At 38.6% G+C, this 22,638-nt stretch overlaps 1 long non-coding RNA gene across 10 annotated transcripts in view; it reads left to right on the top strand.

Moving 5' to 3' along the window:
* LOC147379561 (uncharacterized) overlaps positions 1-21,571 on the top strand; it is a 291,231-nt gene extending 269,660 nt beyond the window's left edge. For all 10 annotated transcript variants that reach the window (XR_015133604.1, XR_015133634.1, XR_015133645.1 and 7 more), the window contains 2 exons: positions 18,503-18,615; positions 20,651-21,571. This is a non-coding gene — a long non-coding RNA (uncharacterized LOC147379561). The remainder of the gene's footprint in view (positions 1-18,502; positions 18,616-20,650) is intronic.
* Positions 21,572-22,638: the final 1,067 nt, after the last annotated feature.

Below are 22,638 nucleotides of genomic sequence, written 5' to 3'. Positions count from 1 at the left end.
AAAGTGACATAAATGTGCAGTGGAAACAATGTAAACTGGAAGGACATTGTCTCTAAAGAAAGTTCATTTCAGTTTATCACAGTGATTGCATGTTCACTAGGCACTGGGGGATACAAGAGAGAGAATCATATTCCGTGTTAAGATTCCCCGCTGGACTTTCATAACTCCTACAGAAGAGGGCCTCTGTTCATGTCTCTGAGTACACCACTTACAGGCTCTCAAAGCCCTGAGACCTCAAAGGGCTTCCTGCAACCTGTGTATCAGTGGCCTTGCACCCTAATCTAAGCTGAAGACATCCTGCTCCGTGCTGCTCTGTCTTGTAACACTGTCCCCACCCCCGACCCCCAGCCCACCCCGCTGCTCCCTTTGCTCTGCACTGTCTACAGAGTCTCTGGAACCTCTGAGCACTGCTGTTTACCTCTTATCTTAATGAAGCCAATTTCCCCAACAATATGGCTCCTCCTTTTGACCCAGTCAGGGAAAGACTGCTCGTAGTTCTTCGATCAAATTCCCTTCAGAGAACTGAGGCTCCTTCTAACTCTGAATTTATAGGGAGTAGTTTTTCTTCTGTCTTAGAAAAATATAAATTTATAATGATTTTGTTACTTACTGTTTTTAATAAGCTCTTCAAATATCTATGTATACCTTTCTGTGAAAGATACATTTTGCATTAGTGCAGAGAAGGAAACATGTTTTCAAAGCTGCTGCAAGAATTCAGTTCAGTTCAGTCGCTTGGTCTGTCCGACTCTTTGCGACCCTATGGACTGTACCCTGCCAGGCTCCTCTGTCCATGGGATTCTCCAGGCAATAATGCTGAAGTAGGTTGTGGTGCCCTCCTCCAGGGGATCTTCCCCATCTGGGGATCGAACCCACATCTCCTGTAACTCCCACATTGTAGGTGGATTCTTTACCACTGAACCACTGGGGAAGCCCCCATATATGTATGTATGTATATATATATATATATGTATATGTGTGTGTGTATATATATATATATGAATATATGTATATATATATATTTCTAATATAAAAATATACAGAGCATTGTATAAGTTCTGAAGTTGAACATGTCTTATAAGAAAACAGGGTGTTATGTAGTTTCATGAGTCAGAAACAGTTTTAGAGTCCAAATGAATCTTTCTAGGTTGGGAAGCAGATTTGCTTACCTTCACATTGCTGTATGGGCTTCCCTGGTAGCTCAGCTGGTAAAGAATCCACCTGCAATGCAGGAGACACCAGTTGGATTCCTGGGTCAGGAAAATCCCCTGGAGAAGGGATAAACTACCTACTCCAGTATTCTTGGGCTTCTCTGGTGGCTCAGACAATATAGAATCCACCTGCAATATAGGAGATCTGGATTTGGTCCCTGGATTGGGAATATCCCCTGGAGGGGGCATGGCAAGCCACTCCAGTATTCTTGCCTGGAGAATCACCATGGACAGAGGAACCTGGTGGGCCACAGTCCATGGGGTTGCAAAGAGTTGGACATGACTGAGCAACTAAACACAGCACACACATTGCTGTACACACCATTACTCCTCACTCAAGTGAAAAACTACTGCCCTGAGAGTCTTATGCATTTGGTCATACTCTCTGGTCTCTGCATCATTGTCATCCATGAACATCCAGATGCATTTTAAGTGCTAGTCTCAAAGTCATTATCTCCATTCCTTGTCCTGTCACCATTCTGTCCTAGAACATCACCGACACCTACCTCTACCTTATTTTTGTCAGTATTGGGTCCACATTCTATCCACACGTTCCTTTACAGCTCCTTTGGGCATGTTGGACTCTTCTCATTCTAGAGACTTCTTTTCTTGGCGTCTGTGACATCTCCTAGTTTTCTCCCCATTATCTGCATGGCTTGTCTTGATCCTTTTGAAGTTCCTAGTTCTCCACATTTCCCTTGAATGTTGTTCCTCTGTCAGTCAGTTCAGTTCAATTGCTCAGTTGTGTCTGACTCTTTGTGACCCCATGGACTGCAGCATGCCAGACTTCCCTGTTCATCACCATCTCCCAGATTTTACTCAAACTCATGTCCATCGAGTCGGTGATGCCATCCAATCATCTCATTCTCTGTCGTCGTCTTCTCCTCCAGCCTTCAATCTTTCCCAGCATCTGGGTCTTTTCCAAGGAGTCAGTTATTCACATCAGGTGGCCAGAGTATTCAGGTTTCAGCTTCAGCATCAGTCGTTTCAATGAATATTCAGGACTGATTTCCTTTAGGATTAACTGGTTGGATCTCTTTTCAGTTCAAGGGACTCTCAAGAGTCTTCTCCAACACCACAGTTCAAAGCTGGAAGTCTTCAGTGCTCAGTTTTCTTTATATAGTCCACCTCTCACTTTCATATTTGACTACTGGGAAAACCATAGCTTTGACTAGATGGAACTTTGTTGGCAAAGTAATGTCTCTGCTTTTTAGTATGCTGTCTAGATTGGTCAAAGCTTTTCTTCCAAGAAGCAAGTGTCTTTTAATTTCATGGCTGTAGTTACCATCTGCAGTGATTTTGTAACCCAAGAAAATCCAGCTTGTGCTTCCTCAAATCCTGCATTTTGCATGATGTACTCTGCATATAAGTTGAATAGGCAGGGTTACAATATATAACCTTGATATACTCCTTTCCTGATTTGGAACCAGTCTGTTGTTCCATGTCCAGTTCTAACTGTTCTTTCCTGACCTGCATACAGATTTCTCAGGAGGCAGTCAGGTGGTCTGGTATTCCTATCTCTTGAAGAATTTCCCACAGTTTTCTGTGATCCACATGGTCAAAGGCTTTGGCATAGTCAACAAAGCAGAAGTAGATGTTTTTCTGGAACTCTCTTGTTTTATTGATGATCCAGTGGATGTTGGGAATTTGATCTTTGGTTCCTCTGTCTTTTCTATATCCAGCTTGTACATCTGGAAGTTCACAGTTCACGTACTGTTGAAGCTTGGCTTGAAGAATTTTGAGAATTACTTTGCTAGCATGTGAGATGAGTGCAATTGCTCAGGCCATCTCATTCTACCTGTATTCCTTGAACCACCTCGTCCCTCACATGTCTTCAATAAGGCTCTGAATACTGATGAAGACAAGTCTACAGCCTCAGAACTTAGTCCTGAACTCTAGGCCTGTATTCCTTGATTTGGAGGTCTAGGAGAGGTCTTCAACTGAATATGTCTTCACTGTTTTCCACACCACCACTGCCCCACTGCCCATTCTATTGATCTGGGGGAATTTAAGCTTTTGTTCTTTATATTTTTCCTATCTCAGTATTGGTATTTGGTTTCTGAAGTCATGAACTTGGAAGTTATCTTCACTTTTTCCATGCCTTCTCCTGTCTCACATAAAATTATTCAGGTCCTATTGATTCTTCCTTCTAAATACCTCTACAGTCTTTTTCAAATGTGCTTTATTTTTCTGTCCGTCTTGCTATTACCCATTTGTAGCTGACTACTATTTCTAAACAAGAGTACTGCAATAGCTTTTGCTGCCTCCAGGCTCCACCTAAACCTCTCCACCACCAAAGCCATTATAATGTAATTATGCCACTATCTTTAAACAGTGTTCAGTTTTTCTTAGCCTAGATTCCTAGCTATCTGATTCATTTTCAACTACTGTCATGACCTGGGCGTTGTCTGCCTGCCGTATTCCCTGCCATGCCTCCCCTGGCAGCCTCTGAGGCTCAGTCCACGTTGCCCTTTCTGCTCGGAGATTTCTTCCATTATCCTCTCCTCCGTGTCACCACTAGGTGTGCCTTCAAATGATTGACTTCCACTTGCTTTTCACTTGCTTTTTAGACATCATTTCCTCTGGGAAGTCTTTCTTGATAACTTCCTGTCCCCTTAATCAGTCACCTGTCTCTGATTAACTCCTAATCACATCATTTACCCCTCAGTAACTGCCTGTTCATTTGTCTTTTATATCCACTTTACAATAAGTGCTTCAGGTTCTTTTCCTATCTCATTCACTATTGCTTTCTCATGGCTTGGAAAAGTATTTGGAATGTGGTAGGCACTCGGTAAAAAAGGACACAATGAATACATTAAAAAATAAATTAATCAATGCTGTTACTGGAATCTAGCAACGTATGGAGTCCAGTAATTATGAATTAGAATCCCTTCTCCATTCTTATTAGCTCTGTATTTGACATATTTGTTAATTCTCTTAAATACAAATTAAATATACATTAATGTTCAGTCACTAAGTTGTGTCTGACTCTGTGACCCCATGGACTACAGCATGCCAGGCTTCCTTGTCTTTAGCTATCTCCCTGAGTTTGCTCAAACTCATGTCCATTGAATCACTGATGCCATCCAACCATCTCATTCTCTGTTGTCCCCTTCTCCTCCTGTCCTCAATCTTTCCAAGTATCAGGGTCTTTTCCAATGAGCCAGCTCTTTGTATCAGATGGCCAAAGTATTGGGGCTTTAGCATCAGTCCTTTCAAAGAATATTCAGGATTGATTTCCTTTAGGATTGCCTGGTTTGATCTCCTTGCTGTCCAAGGGATTCTCAAGAGTCTTCTCTAGTACCACGATTCAGAAGCATATATTAAATACACTATATTATGAGATATATGTATATATATATATGATTTCTTCTTGTCATCCACCAGCATCATGGAATGACTCTGCTAATGAGAGAGAGAGATTATAAATGAATAAACAAACCCAATGATAGCATCTGAGGAAAATGCTGTGAACAAAATGGGCTGAAATAGAACTATGTGGGCCTCAGAGAAGGGTTTTGTGAGGGGGTGACATTTAAGCTGAGATTGGACAGAGCAGAAGGAGGCAGGCATGTAAGAACAGGGAAAGAGCATTCCAGGAGGAAGGCATAGCAGATGAGAGTTCCTCAGAACCTGATGCTTCCCTTCCCTTGTATGTGAGTTAGGACGGTAACGGCAGCTCTCACCCAGGAGGGCTTTAGGGTTTGCATCACATCAACCATATAAAGCATCTGTCCCACACTCTGATTAACAGTAAGCACTAAACAAATGTTTCTTAGTAGTATTATTTAGAATAAACTAGATCAAGTTGGCCTTTTTTAAAAGGGAGACTTTAGTCAGACTCTACACACTGACCCAAATTTGGTTATTCTCTGTCAGATCAATTCACATAAATTATTACTGGGTGCCTACTGTGTGTAACTGGTGTGCTGGGTGATATGGGAGGCTAAGGAAATATCAAAGAACCGAGAGCTCTGTTTTATATTATACACCTCACTTCTATTTTTATTACTGTTTTGTCTCACTATGCTTTCTAGAAGCTTCTTCCCAAGTATATGTGTGTGTGCACATGTGTGACACACACATGCACCTTTATATATTTTTCTTCTGTTTGACTCCTTGGAAGTTCAGTATACACAGCTTTTCTTGGTGATGACCTTATACATCATTTGAATCACAGTTGGTATTTCTGAACATTTGAAATGCTCACGGCAAGGAAGCCTTCACATTTCTGAAAGAAAGGCTGCCACAAATACTGAACTTTATTGGAAAAGGAGCCAGATTATAATGGAAAATATAAATGCTATCCAAGAATAGCCTTGCATTTATATATTAAGAATATTTTTGTACCTAATAGCTACATGTGACTGCATTTCTTTTCTTCATGTAGGTGTCGACTTCCAGGAAAATATGACTGAAATGTTAGAAATGTAAAATTAATTTACACCTTGTATAGTTCATTTAGCTCCTGCAGATTCAGTAATGACTTTATTTGTATGTAACTGTGTCTGTTGCCTATTTTTGACAAGTTTGGACAAAATATCTGCTCTACACAATTTGTGGGTTTGTGATGCTGCTGAGAATAACTACAAGGATAAGAGGTAATAAAAGGATAATGAAAGACTTTCAAGTGTTATTGTGAGGGATTATGCATTTATTTGTACTGAGGATGTGTCAATCCTGGACTTTTATTAAAAATGAGAGTATATTTTTAGGTTAATGGCTTCTTTGATAGAAACGAAGTTAAAGAAAATGGCTTATTTTAATTACAGCTCTTAAAAACATAAAGATTGCAGATTTAAGGATGTTTTTGATTGCTCTGAAACTTGATTGCAAAGGACCATGTTCTTCAACAATAAAAGACTAATCTAAACATGCCATCTGAAAAAAGCGCCTTGAAAGCTCACCTTTACTTTGTTATCTATTATCCAGTTGTCCTTTTGTTTCCATCTCACTCCTTTCAAAGACAAAACTGTAGTTTAAACTATCCCATGCAGGAGGAACCTATTTTTTAAACTTGAGTTTTTCCTAAAAAAACACTTGTTTGTTATGTGTATGGAATAAAATGAAAGAACATTTTTAGTAGATAATTGGTGAGGCAGATTGCAAAACAAATTTCATCAAGTTTATGGCATGGTGACTCTATATTGAGACTTATTTCTCTCATATGAGAATGACCTCTTTTAATATGTGCATATGTAAGTGTGTGCATACATATAAATGTGTGCCTATGTATGTGCATAAATATAAATATATGTGTTAATGTGGCATATCTATATGTATTTAAATCTTGAGAAGTCTTAGTGATTATTTATATAATTTCTAAATTATTTTTTAAGTGGCATTGCTATTAGCAGAGTTATAAGTTGGAGATATCTGAGGAACAGGTGTTTCATGAAGTATCAGAATTTAATGTGAAATCTGTTGTGAATTACTATGAGTAATTGTCTTTGGAAATGCAATGTGTTTATAAATCTGTTGATAGGCCCTGAGAACATGAGTAGGACATAGGAGAACAACTAGTGTTTATTAACTCAATATTCAGTTTCCTTCTCAACAACAACTGAATTTTAATAATATCTGAAAATTAGGGGGTTTCTCTGGTGGCTCAGACTGTGAAGAATCTGCCTGCAAAGCAGGAGACCTGGGTTCAGGAAGATTCAGACCTGGGTCAGGAAGATTCCCTAGAGAAGGAATGGCTACCCACTCCAGTATTCTTGCCTGGAGAATGCCGTGGACAGAGAAGCCTGGTGGGCTATGATCCATGGGGTCACAAAGAGTTGGACACAATTGAGTGACTAATACACACACACACAGTGTTAAATGCTGTGCGAAATTCCAGAGAAGCAAGCTGCAGTTGCTCTGGATTTCCATGGCCTATCACAGAGCCAGATCCCCTTTTCTCTTAGCATCAGCATGCTCTCTGCACAGCTATCCCCACTCACTTTTTGGTTCTGGTGAGACAACGGTCATGAAGCCAATGTCCTCAGAGTCCACAGTGATAGGTATTTGACTCAGGGTGATCTTTTCATAGCACTTGGCTTAATAGAAATTTGTCGATGACAGTGATTTGTTGACTTATAGGAGAGTTAATCTGTGGATGCTTGGGAAGAAAGATTTACTGTTCTTTGGAATTGCTCATTTGAGATCTCACAATCCAGGATGAATCAGTAAACTACAGGACTTTCTTCTTTAGTACTAGGTTTCTATCTCTTGTAGTCAAAAGTCTGGGTGAATAAAATTGTGTAGGCAGAGGTATAGGAAGTAAAGGTCTAGCTTTTAAGTAATTCCATCTGATTAGATAGACTTACAAAGCAATGAAAGTGAAAGTGTTAGTTGCTCAGTCATGTCTGACTCTTCATGACCCCGTGGATTGTGCCCACCAAGCTTCTGTCCATACAATTCTCCAGGCATGAATATGGGAATGGGTAGCCATTCCCTTCTCCAGGGGATCATCCTGACCCAGGGATCTAACCCAGGTCTCCTACTTTATAGGCAGATTCTTTTCTAAAGCACTGTTTGTGGTGGGTTTGCAATGTAAGGGAACCAGAGAGAAGAAAGAAACTTGGCTTACGATGGCTTGTGAAGCCTTCCTGAGAGTAATATTTGAGCTGGATATTAAATTATGCATGAATAGTAACCAAGGCAGATGAGAGAGAGAAGCACTTACCAAAACTAAACAAATAGCATATAAAAGCATAGAAATCAGAAAATACGTAATGTGTTCAGGGATTGCAATAAGTTCTATATTTCTGATGTTCATAAACTATGAGGAGAAATGGATGATGTCTGGTGGTGGGTCGGGTGGGTTTTGATAGAATTTGACTGGTATGTACTTATGAAAAAATCTGCCTACTCTCAGATATAATAATAATACTGGAATTTTTAAAATCCAAGGGGGACTTCCCTCATAGCTAAGAAGGAAATGGCAACTCACTCCAGTATTCTTGCCTGGAGAATGAGGAGAGGAGCCTGGCAGGCTACAGTCCATGGGGTTGCAAGAGTCAGACATGACTTAGTGACTAAACCACATATTTAAAATCCATATATAGTGAAGATTTTTAAGATAGTTAATACTTGAATGCTAAAATCTTTGCATCACCTGATGTGAAGAGCTGACTCATCAGAAAAGACCCTGATGCTAGAAAAGGTTGAAGGCAGAAGAGGATTACAGAAGATGGATGGTTGGGTGGCATCACTGACTCAATGGACGTGAGTTTGAGCAAGCTCCAGGAGTTGGTGAAGGACAGGGAGCCTGGCATGCTGCAGTCCATGGGATTGCAAAGATTTGGACATTACTGAGTGACTGAACAACAACAAAAATCTCTCACTTCTTTCTTACCTTCGCCTGAGTATGTCAGCTAGGTTATCAGACTTTTCACTTGCTGACCAGAGTAATGGGTGAAGCAGGGCATTTCTAAAGGCAGAAAAGACAGATTACAAAGATAATTGGAGCAGAGACTATGTCTTAGTTCAGGCTGCTGGAACAAAATACCATAGGTAGGTGGCTTATAAACAGTGGAAATCTATTTCTCACAGTTCTGGAGGCTGAAGTTCAAGATCAAAGCACCAGCAGATTTGGTGTCGGGTGAGAGCCTGCTTCTTGGTTCACAGAAGACTGTCTTCTGGTTCTGTCTTCACATGGTGGGAGAACTCTGGTCTCTTCAGCTCCTTACAGGATTATGGCATATGAATTTTGAGGGACACAAACATGTAGGTCATAACAGACTACTTCTGTCAAAGTGAAAGAATGGAAAGCAAAACAGAGATGGAAAAAAAAGGAAGCAGGGAAAATAGAGTTTTTGAGGGTTTTGAATACATGAGCCTAGAAGCTAGAGACCAGAGACTCTGGGTAGCTATGATACAAAGTTCAGTTCAGTTCACTTCAGTTCAGTCACTCAGTCGTGTCTGACTCTTTGTGACCCCATGAATCGCAGCACGCCAGGTCTCCCTGTCCATCACCAACTCCTGGAGTTCACTCAAACTCACGTCCATTGAGTCGGTGATGCCATCCAACCATCTCATCCTCTGTCGTCCCCTTCTCCTCCTGCCCCCAATCCCTCCCAGCATCAGAGTCTTTTCCAATGAATCAACTCTTCACATGAGGTGGCCAAAGTACTGGAGTTTCAGCTTTAGCATCAGTCCTTCCAAAGAACACCCAGGACTAATCTCCTTTAGAATGGACTGGTTAGAGAATGACAAAAAAGAAAAAAAGGAAACTATTTAAAACCACTGCTGTGTGTTTTGAATATAGTTTCCCTTTGCTGCCTCTTCCAGACATATTAATAAATTTTTCAATGATTTTCTTTCATCATCTTTTTAAAATCAGCTCAATGTATTTTTTTAAAGTTGGAGTATAATTGCTTTATAATGTTGTGTTAGTTTCCGTTATACAACAATGTGATCAGCTCTAAGTATACACATATCCCCTCCCCGCTGAGCCCCCTCTGTCCCATTCCACCCTCTTAGGTCATCCCAGAGCACCAAGCTGAGTTCTCTGTTATACAGCAACTTCTCACTAGTAAACTAACAGGCTAGTGTATATATTTCAGTGCTGCTCTCTCAGTTCATCCTACCCTCTCTTCCTTCCACTCCCTGCCACGTCCATGAGTCGGGTCTGTACGTCTGCATCTCTATCCCTGCCCTGCAAATAGGTTCACTAATACCATTTTTCCAGATTCCATATAAATGTGCTGAGTGCTTAGTCACTAAGTCATGGTCTACTCTTTGTGATCCTATATGGACTGTAGCCCACCAAGCTTCTCTGCCCATGAAATTTTCCAGACAACAATACTAGAGTGGGTTTTCATTCCCTTCTCTAGGAGATCTTCCCGACTGAGGGATCTAACCCAAGTCTCCTGCAATGGCAGAGGGATTCTTTACCACTGAACCATTTGTGAAGCCCATATATGCATTAATATGTGATATTTGTTTTTCTCTGACTTACATCACTCTGTATGACAGACTTTAAGTTCACCTTCAGTTCAATTCAGTTGAGTTGCTCAGTCATGTCCGACTCTTTGCGACACCATGGACTGTATCACGCCAGGCCTCTGTCCATCACCAACTCCTGCAGTTTACTCAAACGCATGTCCATTGAGTCCGTGATGGCATCCAACCATCTCATCCTCTGTTGTCCCCTTCTCTTCCTGCCTTAAATCTCTCACAGCATCAGGGTCTTTTCCAATGAGTCAGTTCTTCACATCAGGTGGCCAAAGAATTGGAATTTTAGCTTCAGCATCAGTCCTTCCAATGAACACCCAGGACTGATCTCCTTTAGGATGGACTGGTTGGATCTCCTTGCAGTCCAAGGGACTCTCAAGAGTCCTCTCCAACACTACAGTTCAAAAGCATCAATTCTTTGGCTCTTAGCTTTCTTTATAGTCCAACTCACATCCATATGTAACTACTGGAAAAACCATAGCTTTGACTAGATGGACCTTTGTTGGCAAAGTAATGTGTTTGCTTCTTAATTTGCTGTCTAGGTTGGTCATGACTTTTCTTCCAAGTAACAGGCATCTTAATTTCATGGCTACAGTCACCATTTGCAGTGAGTTTGGAGCCCAAAAAGAATAAAGTCAGCCACTGTTTCCACTGTTTCCCCGTCTATTTGCCATGAAGTGATGGGACTGGATGCCATGATCTTAGTTTTCTAAATGTTGAGTTTTAAGCCAACATTTTCACTCTCCTCTTTTCCTTTCATCAAGAGGCTCTTTAGTTCTTCTTCACTTTCTGCCATGAGGGTGGTGTCATCTGCATATCTGAGGTTATTGATACTTCTCCCAGCAATCTTTATTCCAGCTTGTGCTTCATCAAGCCCATTGTTTCTCATCATATACTCTGCATGTAACTTAAATAAGGAGGATGACAATATATACAGCCTTGATGTTCTCCTTTCCTGATTTGGAACCAGTCTGTTGTTCCATGTCCAGTTCTAACTGTTGCTTCCTGACCTGCATACAGATTTCTCAAAAGGCAGGTCAGGTGGTCTGCTATCTCCATCTCTTGAAGAGTTTTCTACAGTTTTCTGTGATCCACACAGTCAAAGGCTTGGCATAGTCAATAAAGCAAAAGTAGATGTTTTTCTGGAGCTCTCTTGCTTTTATGATTATCCAGTGGATGTTGGCAATTTGATCTCTGGTTCCTCTGCCTTTTGTAAATCCAGTTTGAACATCTGGAAGTTCATGGTTCACATACTGTTGAAGCCTGGCTTGGAGAATTTTGAGCATACTTTGCTAGCATGTGAGATCATTGCAATTGTGCAGTAGTTTGAACATTCTTTGGCATTACCTTTCTTTGGGATTGGAATGAGAACTGACCTTTTCCTGTCCTGTGCCACTGCTGAGTTTTCCAAATTTGCTGGTGTATTGAATGCAGCACTTTCACAGCATCATCTTTTAGGATTTGATACAGCTCAACTAGAATTCCATCACTTCCACTAGCTTTGTTCTTAATGATACTTTCAAAGGCCCACTTGACTTCGCATTCCAGGGTGTCTAGCTACATCACTACAAATGACTCAATTTCATTCCTTTTTATGGCTGAGTAATATTCCATTATTTATATGTACCATATCTTCTTTATCCATTTGTCTGTTGATGGACATCTAGGTTGCTTCCATGTCCTGGATATCATAAATGGTGCTGCAATGAACATTGGGGTACCTGTGTCTTTCTGAGTTATGGTTTTGTCAGGGTATATGCCCAGTAGTGGGACTGTTGGATTATATGGTAGTTCTGTGTTCAGTTTTTCAAAGGAACTTCCATACTGGTCTCCACAGTAGCTGTATCTATCTATCTACATTCCCCCTAACAGTGTAAGAGGGTTCCCTTTTCTCCACACCCTCTCCAGAATTTATTGTTTGTAGATATTTCAATGGTGGCCATTCTGACTGATGTGAGGTGATACCTCATTATAGTTTAGATTTGCATTTCTTTAATAATTAGTTGAAGATCTTTTCATAGACCTCTTGGCTATCTGTATGTCTTCTTTGGAGAAATGTCTATTTAGGTCTTTTGCCTATTTTTTGATTGGGTGATTTTTTTTTTTTTTTTGATATTGAGCTGCATGAACTGGATGACTATTTTGGAGATTAATCCTTTGTCTGTTGCTTTGTCTGCAAATATTTTCTCCCATTCTGAGAATTGTCTTTTCATCTTGTTTACGGTTTCCTTTGTTGTGCAAAAGCTTTTTAGTTTAGGAGGTAGGTCAAAAAAGAGCTTGCTGTGGTTATGTCAGCTTATGCTTTTCCTATGTTTTCCTCTAAGAGTTTTGTAGTGTCCGGTCTTACATTTAAGGCTTTAATCCATTTTGAGTTTATTTTTGTGTATATGATGTTAAGGCATGTTCTATTTGTTACTGAATGTATGTTTCTTTTTGGTGAGACACTTGATAAAGCTATCCAATTTTTATCAATTTATATAAAAGTAAGAGACTTCTCTACATAACTTCAGTTGTGAAAAGGTTATGTTTACATTTTAAAATTTAAGTAAGGCTAATTATATGGACATGTATGATGGTTAATTTTATGTGTCAACCTAATGAAGCCAGGGTACTTAGATGTGCTATGAAGGTATTTTTTAGATGAGAGTAGCATTTAAATCAGTAGACTTCGAGTAAAACAAATTACCATAATATAGGGCCTCATTTAAAACATTAGAGGCTTTCAGAGAAAAGAAGTCTGAGGTCCCCAAGAAGGCTTGTGTATTTTCTCCAGTGCCTGTATCCTAAGCTCAGTCGTCTTGATTCTATCAGCCTGATGGTGAAAGCAATCAAGATGAAAATGCCAAGGAAAACCTCTTTAAGGAGACATGGGAATAGTTCTTCCTGAGCACCTCAGTAGTTGATCTAAAAACCTTTTGAAGATGGAGCCTCTTCTAAGCAGAAAGTAGACCCAGTCCCATTTAACAAATTTAAGAGAGAATCAAAATAAGGTGAGTCTAAAATGAGGACCAACTCCAGGGGAATGAGCTATCTGAATAAAAATGATTTGCATGTATTCTCTCCAAAGAAGATGGTTTAATTATTGGCATCAGCACTTTAGTCCAATAATCTAATCATTTCTAGTCTTGTTCACTGTTAATGTTTACCTCAGGTTCAGAGCTTATTGGTGGGTTCAGGAGGGTGGGAGAAGGAAGATGTTTTGTGTTCCTGCCAGAATTCAAAGTAAAATTTAAATACCTGGAAAACTCTATATATTGTATCAATCACTTTTCCCCAAATCCGACAACTCTATAATGTTTAAAATTTTTTTTTTTTTTGTCCATAACATATTCTTCTGCACTGACTTTTCAGTTAAGGTCTTCCCTTGTGGCTTAGATGGTAAAGAATCTGCCTACAGTGCAGGAGACCCAGGTTCTATCCCTGGGTTGAGAAGATACCCTGGAGGAAGGCATGGCAACCTACTCCAGTATTCTTGTCTAGAGAATTCCATGGATAGAGGAGCCTGATGGGCTATAGTCCATGGGGTCACAAAGAACTGGACACGGCTGAGTGACTACACAGTTAATGTTCCCTTAACAACATTGGCAATATAGAATAGATAAGAAAGAATGCAACTAATTTAGGCACTGGACAAAAGATTGAGCATACTTCTTGAATTCACATAGAGCTAAATTTTTTTAGCTATGTCTCAATTCTTCTAAGGAACTCAGATCAGTAAGTTAACGTCAAATGTTTTTGAGATAGTTGCAGAGACATACCCAAAGGGTTTTATGGACACATTTAAAACACAAAGAGAGAACAATATGTAAACTTTAGTTTATGGCAATCAAGCTGGATCCAGTGTTAAAGGGCAGAAACAGAAAATCTTCCATCTAATCTCCCTGAAGTTTACATTATTTATCCTTATAGCTACCACTACACTTAATGAAATCTTCTACATAGGCACTCAGTTATTTTTTGGAATGAAATTTTAGTAGACACTCAGATATTTTTGGAATGGAATTTTTAAATGGTGGGCTGGAGAGGGAGGTGGGAGGGGGATTCAGGAGGGAGTGGACACGTGTATGCCTATGGCCTATTCATGTTGAGTATGGCAGAGACCATCACAATACTATAATTATCCTCCAATTAAATAAAATTTTTAAAATGTTTAAAAAAATGATTTGTAATTTCAAAATGATGCTGGTGGTTGTTATACTGATAAAGGGAATTATCGTCTAAATAGCACTGTGTACACATTCAGGATTTTATAGTGTGCTCTTCAGTGAAATAAAAGAATATTTTCTGTACTCTTTAATAATCTTAGTGGTCAATGCTTATTTGCTGTGTCTTCATGTAAGCACTTTCCTATGCCCAGCTGGGAATGAGTAGCTTTATTTAAGAAAGTTCCTAAAGAATGCTGACCCTTTATGACCTCTTTAAGAGCAAAGAACAGCAAATCTCTCTGGTGTTACTGTTTGGGAAGAATACTAGTGAAACAATGCAACAGCCTTTCTTTTCAAAGAAAAAGTAAACTCATAATTGGAAAAATGTCTTGGGTGTTGATGACCCCACAAAAGATTAAAATTAAACTCTAAAGCAAAAAATGACTTGTATCAGATAGTACTTTGAAACATTTGTCCTTCCCATTTGCAATCAAAGTTCTCAAAGACTTGCTATAAATGCTATGCTATGCTAAGTCACTTCAGTCGTGTCTGACTCTGTGCGACCCCATAGACGGCAGCCCACCAGGCTCCCCCGTCCCTGGGATTCTCCAGGCAAGAACACTGGAGTGGGTTGCCATTTCCTTCTCCAATGCAGGAAAGTGAAAAGTGAAAGTGAAGTCACTCAGTCGTGTCCGACTCTTAACGACTCCAGGGACTGCAGCCTACCAGGCTCCTCCATCCATGGGATTTTCCAGGCAAGAGTACTGGAGTGGGGTGCCATTGCCTTCTCCGCTTGCTATAAATACTGCAATGTAATTGTGTAATATATGACAACCGTTTCATTTAAATATACAATATAGTCAAGGTGGATATCATAATCACTGTCATTATTTAGTGCAGACTGGGTATAGGGAACGGTATTAGGCTTTTTATATTCAAATATTAATTCATTATGTGATTAAGTGATTATGTGATTAATATAATATAAATTAAGTGATTAATTCATTATGTGATTAATATAATATAAATTATATTATATATGACAACATATATTACTTTTATAATAACAATTATGTAAAGTGCATTTTATTATCCACATTAAAAAATGAGGAAATTGAGGCATAGTGAGGTTAAGTAACTTATCTAGATCTACAGATCTTGTAAGTTTATGTAAATTTGAACAAGGTCAATAATTTCAAAGGCTGTGCTCTTTATTCAGTAGTTATTTATCATCACCACCATCTTGGATGAGGTGCAAAGTAAGTAAAAACCTATGTGTAACACAGTGGATACATTTTTTAATCCAGTAAACAAAATAGAATATAATTTTCTGAAAGTAGGAGTTTACTGGATGTGTCAGTATATAAAAAAATGAAGCTACTAAGTTTCTGACTTTTGGTTCATTGCTGATGACTTTTGTTCTGTGAACTGACGGAAAACACATAAAAGATCAGAATAGCTTACTTTTAGAAATAGGAAAACACTGGATACTCAGATTGTATTTGGTGACTTTCCATTTTTACTTGATTCTTTCACCTTCTGAATCAAAGAGGAGTGATTTTCCAGAAATATGAGTCTACTTTTATTAATCCATGCTAATCTTCTAAGTGGGATCAGATATTGTGGGCTGCTACTGTATTTGAGATTCATGCTGACGCTCACTTCCTGTCATTCACCCCCCTATTGTTCAGTTGGAACTATATACAGCTTGGCAACTTACATGGCAACACTGCAGATGTATTTATGTATAGATTTCCTTTATCAGACTGTATTTTAAATTCCGCAGCAAATAAAAACCATGCCATGGCAAGAAGGGTACTGATGAAAAGGTATTTTAGGCTTCCAGAGGCTATAATGTGTTCATTCATTCATTCTAATGCAATCATTCATTTAATAAATATTTATTCAGCACCATCTAGGTGCTTGGCACTGTTGTAGGCACTTGGGATACAAAAACTAAAATCTCTGTTTTTAAAATGTACCTTCTGCTAATCAAATATGTCTTAAACATGTCAAACTTCTACTTATCATATGCCTAAACCAGGGGTCAGCAAGCTTTTTCTGCAAAGGATTAGTAATAAATACTTTAGGCATACAGTTTCTACTGTGATCACTCAGCCGTCGGTTTCATGTTATGTGAAGCACCATGGACAGTATGTAACATATGAGGCTGTGTGTCAGTAAAACGTTACTTACAAAAAGCAGGCAGTCCCCTTTGACTGTAGGTGATGTGGTCTAGGCTGTGCCTCTGATAGCTTGGAAAGAGCATCACAAAGCTACATAGTATGAGAAGTTACTTTAGAAGTTAAGTAACTGCATTTTGTAGATGAATTAGATGAGGTCTGGAGAAGGTGAACAGGAGAGGGTGAAGGATGAGCTTAACGTAACCAACTAAACTGGTGGAAAAACCAAGACCCAAACCTGTGACTCCCAATTCCTAATATGCTTTCTTTTTACTTCACTGTATTGACTTTACTGTGCTGGGAATTATAGGATTTATTATTATATTGCTGAAATATGTTTAAAAAAAAACACCTTTTTCTTTTGTTTCCTGGGGTTCTGATACTACCAGTGTCAAAAACTCACCCACACACCTTCACTTCTATTACTCCCAACCCCAACCACCCCCTATCACTACTAACACCATCAAATACTACCAACACCACTGCCAGCATCACCAATATCACTTTCACCATCATCATCACAACACCAGAAACAACCCTAGACCACCAGGAACACACCCATAGTCACAGAGCTGGGCTTAATTACCTGGTGCAGTAGGTGTGAGGAGGCCTTCAAGTGTAGAGATGAAAGCACTTCAGGGAAGGAGTCTTGGGAGGATCTTCTTACAGGATTTGGACTGTGCTGATGCGTCTAAGGGTGGATTATAAAGTGGAAACTCATTCTGGATTTTCTGGCTATCAAGAAACAGGGGCAGCTTAATCCATTTTATGTAATAAGTGAGAGGATTAAGCCCTGTGAGAGGCAGCACTGTGAAGTAGCAGCATCATGCAGGTTACTCAGAAGAGGGGCCATTAGTCCTCTTGGTGCGGTGGGTGGCCTTCTCACTATCTCATTGCAAGCACCTATTTTTCATTTTCTTATTTGCATGTTTTTATTTCCATAAACGGAGAAGGCAATGGCACCCCACTCCAGTACTCTTGCCTGGAAAATCCCATGGATGGAGGAGCCTGGTAGGCTGCAGTCCATGGGGTTGCTAAGAGTCGGACACGACTGAGTGACTTCACTTTCACTTTTCACTTTCCTGCATTGGAGAAGGAAATGGCAACCCACTCCAGTGTTCTTGCCTGGAGAATCCCAGGGATGGGGAAGCCTGGTGGGCTGCCATCTGTGGGGTTGCACAGAGTCAGACATGACTGAAGTGACTTAGCAGCATTTCCATAAAAATACAGGTCCACTGTTAAAAGTTATAAAATTCATATAGGAAAAAGAAGAAAATAACTCAATCCCCCATCTGAAGATAACCATAAAGAATAACTTAGTGTGTAACACTTCTCTGACTAAAGATGCACATATGCGCATTGACACCGAACATAGGATTACACTGTACATTTCAATTTAAACTAAAATTTTAACTTAATAAATAATGAGCAAGTTTCCCTAGACAAAATAGCATTCTTCTTAATAGTCTGAAAAATATTTTGATGTGTGATTATGTCATAATTTATTTAACCATTTACTTTATATTATATATTTAAAAGATGATTTCCAGCTTTTTGATATTATTAAAAGCATGCAAATCTTTGTGTACATCCTAAATACTTCTCTTGGGACTAACTTCTAGGAAAAAGAGTGTCAGATCAAAGTGTATGCACATTTTTTTAAGTCTTTTAAAAACTCTAGTTTAACTGCCATCAGGAAATTTGTATAAATATTTACTCACACATGCCATATATGAGAATATTCCCACTTCCCCGCATCCTATTTTATGTAAATTTGACTCCAGCATAATGCCCTAAGATCATTATTTTGCTCGGTTCTTGTTATATAGAATTACTGACATTTCTAGCCAGTTCAGTACTTTTACTGAGTATGTAGCAGGGGCCACTCACTGTGTGTGTGTGCGAAGTTGCTTCAGTTGTGTCCAACTCGTTGTGACTCTACGGACTGTAGCCTGCCAGGCTCCTCTGTCCATGGGATTCTCCAGGCAAGAATACTGAAATAAGTTGCTCTTCCTTTTTCCAGGGGATCTTCCCAATCCAGGATCAAACCCTCGTCTCTTACATCTCCTACGTTGGCAAGTGTTTTTTGTTTTTTGTTTTTTTGCCACCAGAGCTTGGGAAAGCCCAGTCACTATGGTAGGTGCTAAATATACAAAAATTCATTATCTGTGATTTTCCAGAAAGTCAGCATCTTGTCATAGTCTGAATACATAACCATCAAATGTTTTTTATAGAAAAAGATGAGAAGATAAATACAGCTAGTTAGATTAACTTTTATTGGAGGAAAACCACATTTATTTTGTGGCACCTACTGCAATCCATTTATTGTGAATAATTTATCATCATCTTGGATGGGTGACATAAAGATTAACATTTTCTCTGAATATTTAAAACCTTTATTAGAGAGAAGTTAATATAACTTTTGCCTGATCCATTCTTACTACAAATATTTATTGGACTCCTAGGAAAGTATTAGTAATCACTGTAAAATGCATTGCTGGCTCCAGGGCAAATGCTGAACTAATTATTCAGGACAAAAAAGTGTGTTGGAACTAAGTCTCATATCCTTGTTGCTGCACTGTACTTGTAGGCCCATATGTCAAGTGTTACTGAAATAAATAGCAACAGAAGTGTTAATAAATGAGATTGCATTGTATATCTTGAAAATTAAACTGTATGTTGCAAGGCAAAATTAAAGCTGAGTAGATAATTGCAAAGTGATACAGTTTCTTTTTCTTAAATTTCATTTGCTGCTTCACTCTCTTAGATTGGGAAGTGGCTTCATTGTTAATCTGATTATTTCTCTCTACTGAACAAGGGTTTGCTTGGGCAATATACACTGTCTTAAAATTGAATCTAATGTGTGCACTTTTCATTTCACTATAGTATCTTATTTTTCTAACTCAGTGCATGTCAATAAATGCTATTAGGCTTTGTGCTAAGAGCTGATGATGTTTTTTAATATCTAAATAATCCTATAAAAATTTATACTTTAAAAGGATAAATCATTTGATATTTATCTATATTCAGAAGTAAAATATACCCACTAATATCACTCATAGATTGTTTTATCAATGCTTTCTTTTGCTTTTTGATTTGTAGTTGATTTCCTTAAGCTGAAATTTAATTTGAGGTGTAATGATGTTTTTAAAACAAATCATGATAATGACTGTAATTTGTATTCTTTACAGTCAGTTTATTTTTTAAACTGGAATTGAATCATTCTATAGAGATTTAATTTATATTTAAATTTTAAGTATACTATATTTATATAGTGTACTTTAAGTCTATATTTAAATCTCTGTATTATATATAGATATATATCTATATTTAAATCTATATTTATATAGTATACTTTAAAGTATATATACTTTAAATTTACTATAGATATACTTTCATTGTGTCCACGTTGTTCTAAATTAACATTCTATATTATATATTCATCAATTATAATACAGATGAATTTTAAAATGTCCAGAAAATCATAATCATGCATGATATGTGTGAGTCTTATTCTTCTTTTCCACTGTCATGCTTTATAAATTGCTACTTTATAACTTCAAGTGACAACAAAAATCATCATTGTCCATCTTGAATTTTAGGTGTGCTAACTTGCCAAGTTTTGTGTGTATACAGTGGTAATAGTTCAAGATCTTGTTCTGACTTGTTACTGAGACAATTAAGAATGACATTAATGGTTTAATCATAGTTTGCACAGTAAGTTAGAGAGAACTTGTACACCCTGCTATTCTTTTGTTTATTCATTTCAACTTACAAATGCTTATTGAATGACTGCTCTGTGAGAGGTTTTCTCTGGGGAAAGGTCCATGCCTCCCAGCCGTTCATACAGGATCTATCTTTCAGTGAAATCTCTCTCTCTCATCTTTCCCTCTACACACACACATACACTTTGTGCAAAGATTAATCACTTTTCAAAGTTTTGTTTATTTTTTAATTTATTACATTTACAGCAAACTTCCCTCCCTCCCTCCTCCTTTTCTTTCCTTCCTTCCATTCTTCTGTACAGTGCTGTTAAGTTTTGCTAACATATAGAATCTTGTGGCCCCACCACAATCAAGATGCAGAAGTTGTATCACCATAAAAATTTTTTCCTCATTTTGCCTCTTTGTAATCACCTCCCTTTCTCTCTGCTGCTGCTGCTGCTGCTAAGTCGCTTCAGTCGTCTCCGACTCTGTTCGACCCCATAGACGGCAGCCCACCAGGCTCCCCCGTCCCTGGGATTCTCCAGGCAAGAACACTGGAGTGGGTTGCCATTTCCTTCTCCAATGCATGAAGCTGAAAAGTGAAAGTGAAATCGCTCAGTCGTGTCCAACTCTTAGCGACCCCATGGACTGCAGCCCACCAGGCTCTTCGGTCCATGGGATTTTCCAGGCAAGAGTACTGGAGTGGGGTGCCATTGCCTTCTCTACCTGTTCTCTCTAGCCCCTGGCAATTGATGATCTGTTCCTTGACTGATGGTTGTTACCTTTTCCAGAATGTCACTTAAAATCATCCAGGATGTGGTCTCTAGGTCTGGTTTTTTCATTTAGTGTCTTGCTTTTGGAATTCATTCACGTTGTCACACGATCTGTAGTTAGACCCTTTTAATTGCTGAGTAATACTGCATTGAATGTGTCTTCAACAGCTTTTATCAATCAAGGGCTGTTTTGATTGTTTCCAATATTTTAGCAATTATGATAAATGCTTTTAGACGTTAGCTTACACCTGTTTTGTGAACTTAAATTTTTGTTTTCCTTGTATAAATATTTACAAATGGGATTGCTGTGTCATGTGACAAATGTATATTTATGTAAGAAACAATCAAACTGTCTTCCAGAGTGGCTGGACCATTTTACATTCCTACCAACAGTGTGTAAGCGTTCTAGTTGCTCCAGGTTTTTGCCAGACTTGGTATTGTTAGCTTTTTTGCTTTTAGTTATTCAAATAGGTGCATAGTATTATCTGATTCAGATTTTAATTTTTGTTTTCCCAATGACTAATGATGTTAATTTTGTTTTCTGTTTGTATATTTTCTTTGGTGAAATGTGTATGCATTTTTTTCCCTCAATATTAAAGTTGGATTTTTTAAAAATTTTGAATTTTGAGAGTGCTTTATACGTTCTGAATACAAGTCTTTTGCCAGACATATGATTTGTGAATAAATTTTCTAGTATGACTTGTTTTTTTTTTTAACAGTGTCTTTCAGATTAAAATGTTTTCATTTTTATTTTTTTTAATGAGACCAGATTTAACTGTTTTTTTTTTTTTTTATGGTTCATGCTTTTGGCATTGTATCATAAGAGTTATTTGCCTAATCTAGGATCTCAAAATGTTTCTCCTATTTTTGTAGGTATTTTTTAGGGTGATTCAGTGTTTAAATCAATCTTGCTGTTCTGTTGGATCCTTGGACACTGAGTCTCATATCTAGGTTTCTATCTTGATTCTGAGACCATGCCTCCAAATGGGAGTGTTGTACAAATTCTAGAGTTCTATAGATTTGGGGCTGGGGGTGGAGAGCTTCCCTGGTGGCTCAGTAGTAAAGAATCTGCCTGCCAATGCAGGAGATGCGAATTTGGAAGATCCCCTGGAGAGGGAAATGACAACCCATTCCAGTATTCTTGCCTGGAGAATGTTCTAGACATAGGAACCCGGTGAGCTACAGTCTATGCGGTAGCAAAGAGTCAGGCATGACGGTGACTAAATGACAACAAAGTAGATTTTTTTAACTGTGTGATTTTTCACAGATCAGTTAACCTGTCATGACCCTAATTTTCTTATGTATAGTCATGTAATCACAAAACGTTATGCCAAAATGTTAGGACAGCAACTGTGTTCCGTACTCCCTGAGCTCCCTGTACCTCTATTCTTTGTGGCACAGTGGAATGAAGCATGGTGCATAAGAGTTCTGGAGTCAAGTATATCTGCTTTTGGGTAAATCTGCCTCAGGCGGATCTTACTACTGGAGAGAATTTGGGAAGATTGAGTAATTAAAATACCAATTCTCTCACCTCTAAGTTGTAGGTCGTACAATACTTCATGAATGAGATGATCTTTATAATGTGTTAAGCACAAGGCCTGGCCCTGTGTAGTTTTCCAGCAAGTCTCTGCTATCATTGGTTGTTGGTCATGGTGCTGTTTTTATTATAAACGTGACTTGCT

This window comes from Bos grunniens, chromosome 1 (assembly GCF_055505025.1).
Source record: "Bos grunniens cultivar Pamir isolate PY7600 chromosome 1, Bosgru_T2T1.0, whole genome shotgun sequence".
Classification (NCBI taxonomy): domain Eukaryota; kingdom Metazoa; phylum Chordata; class Mammalia; order Artiodactyla; family Bovidae; genus Bos; species Bos grunniens.
The sequence above is the reverse complement of the archived record's forward strand: the minus strand, read 5'-3'. Positions and strand labels throughout refer to the sequence as shown.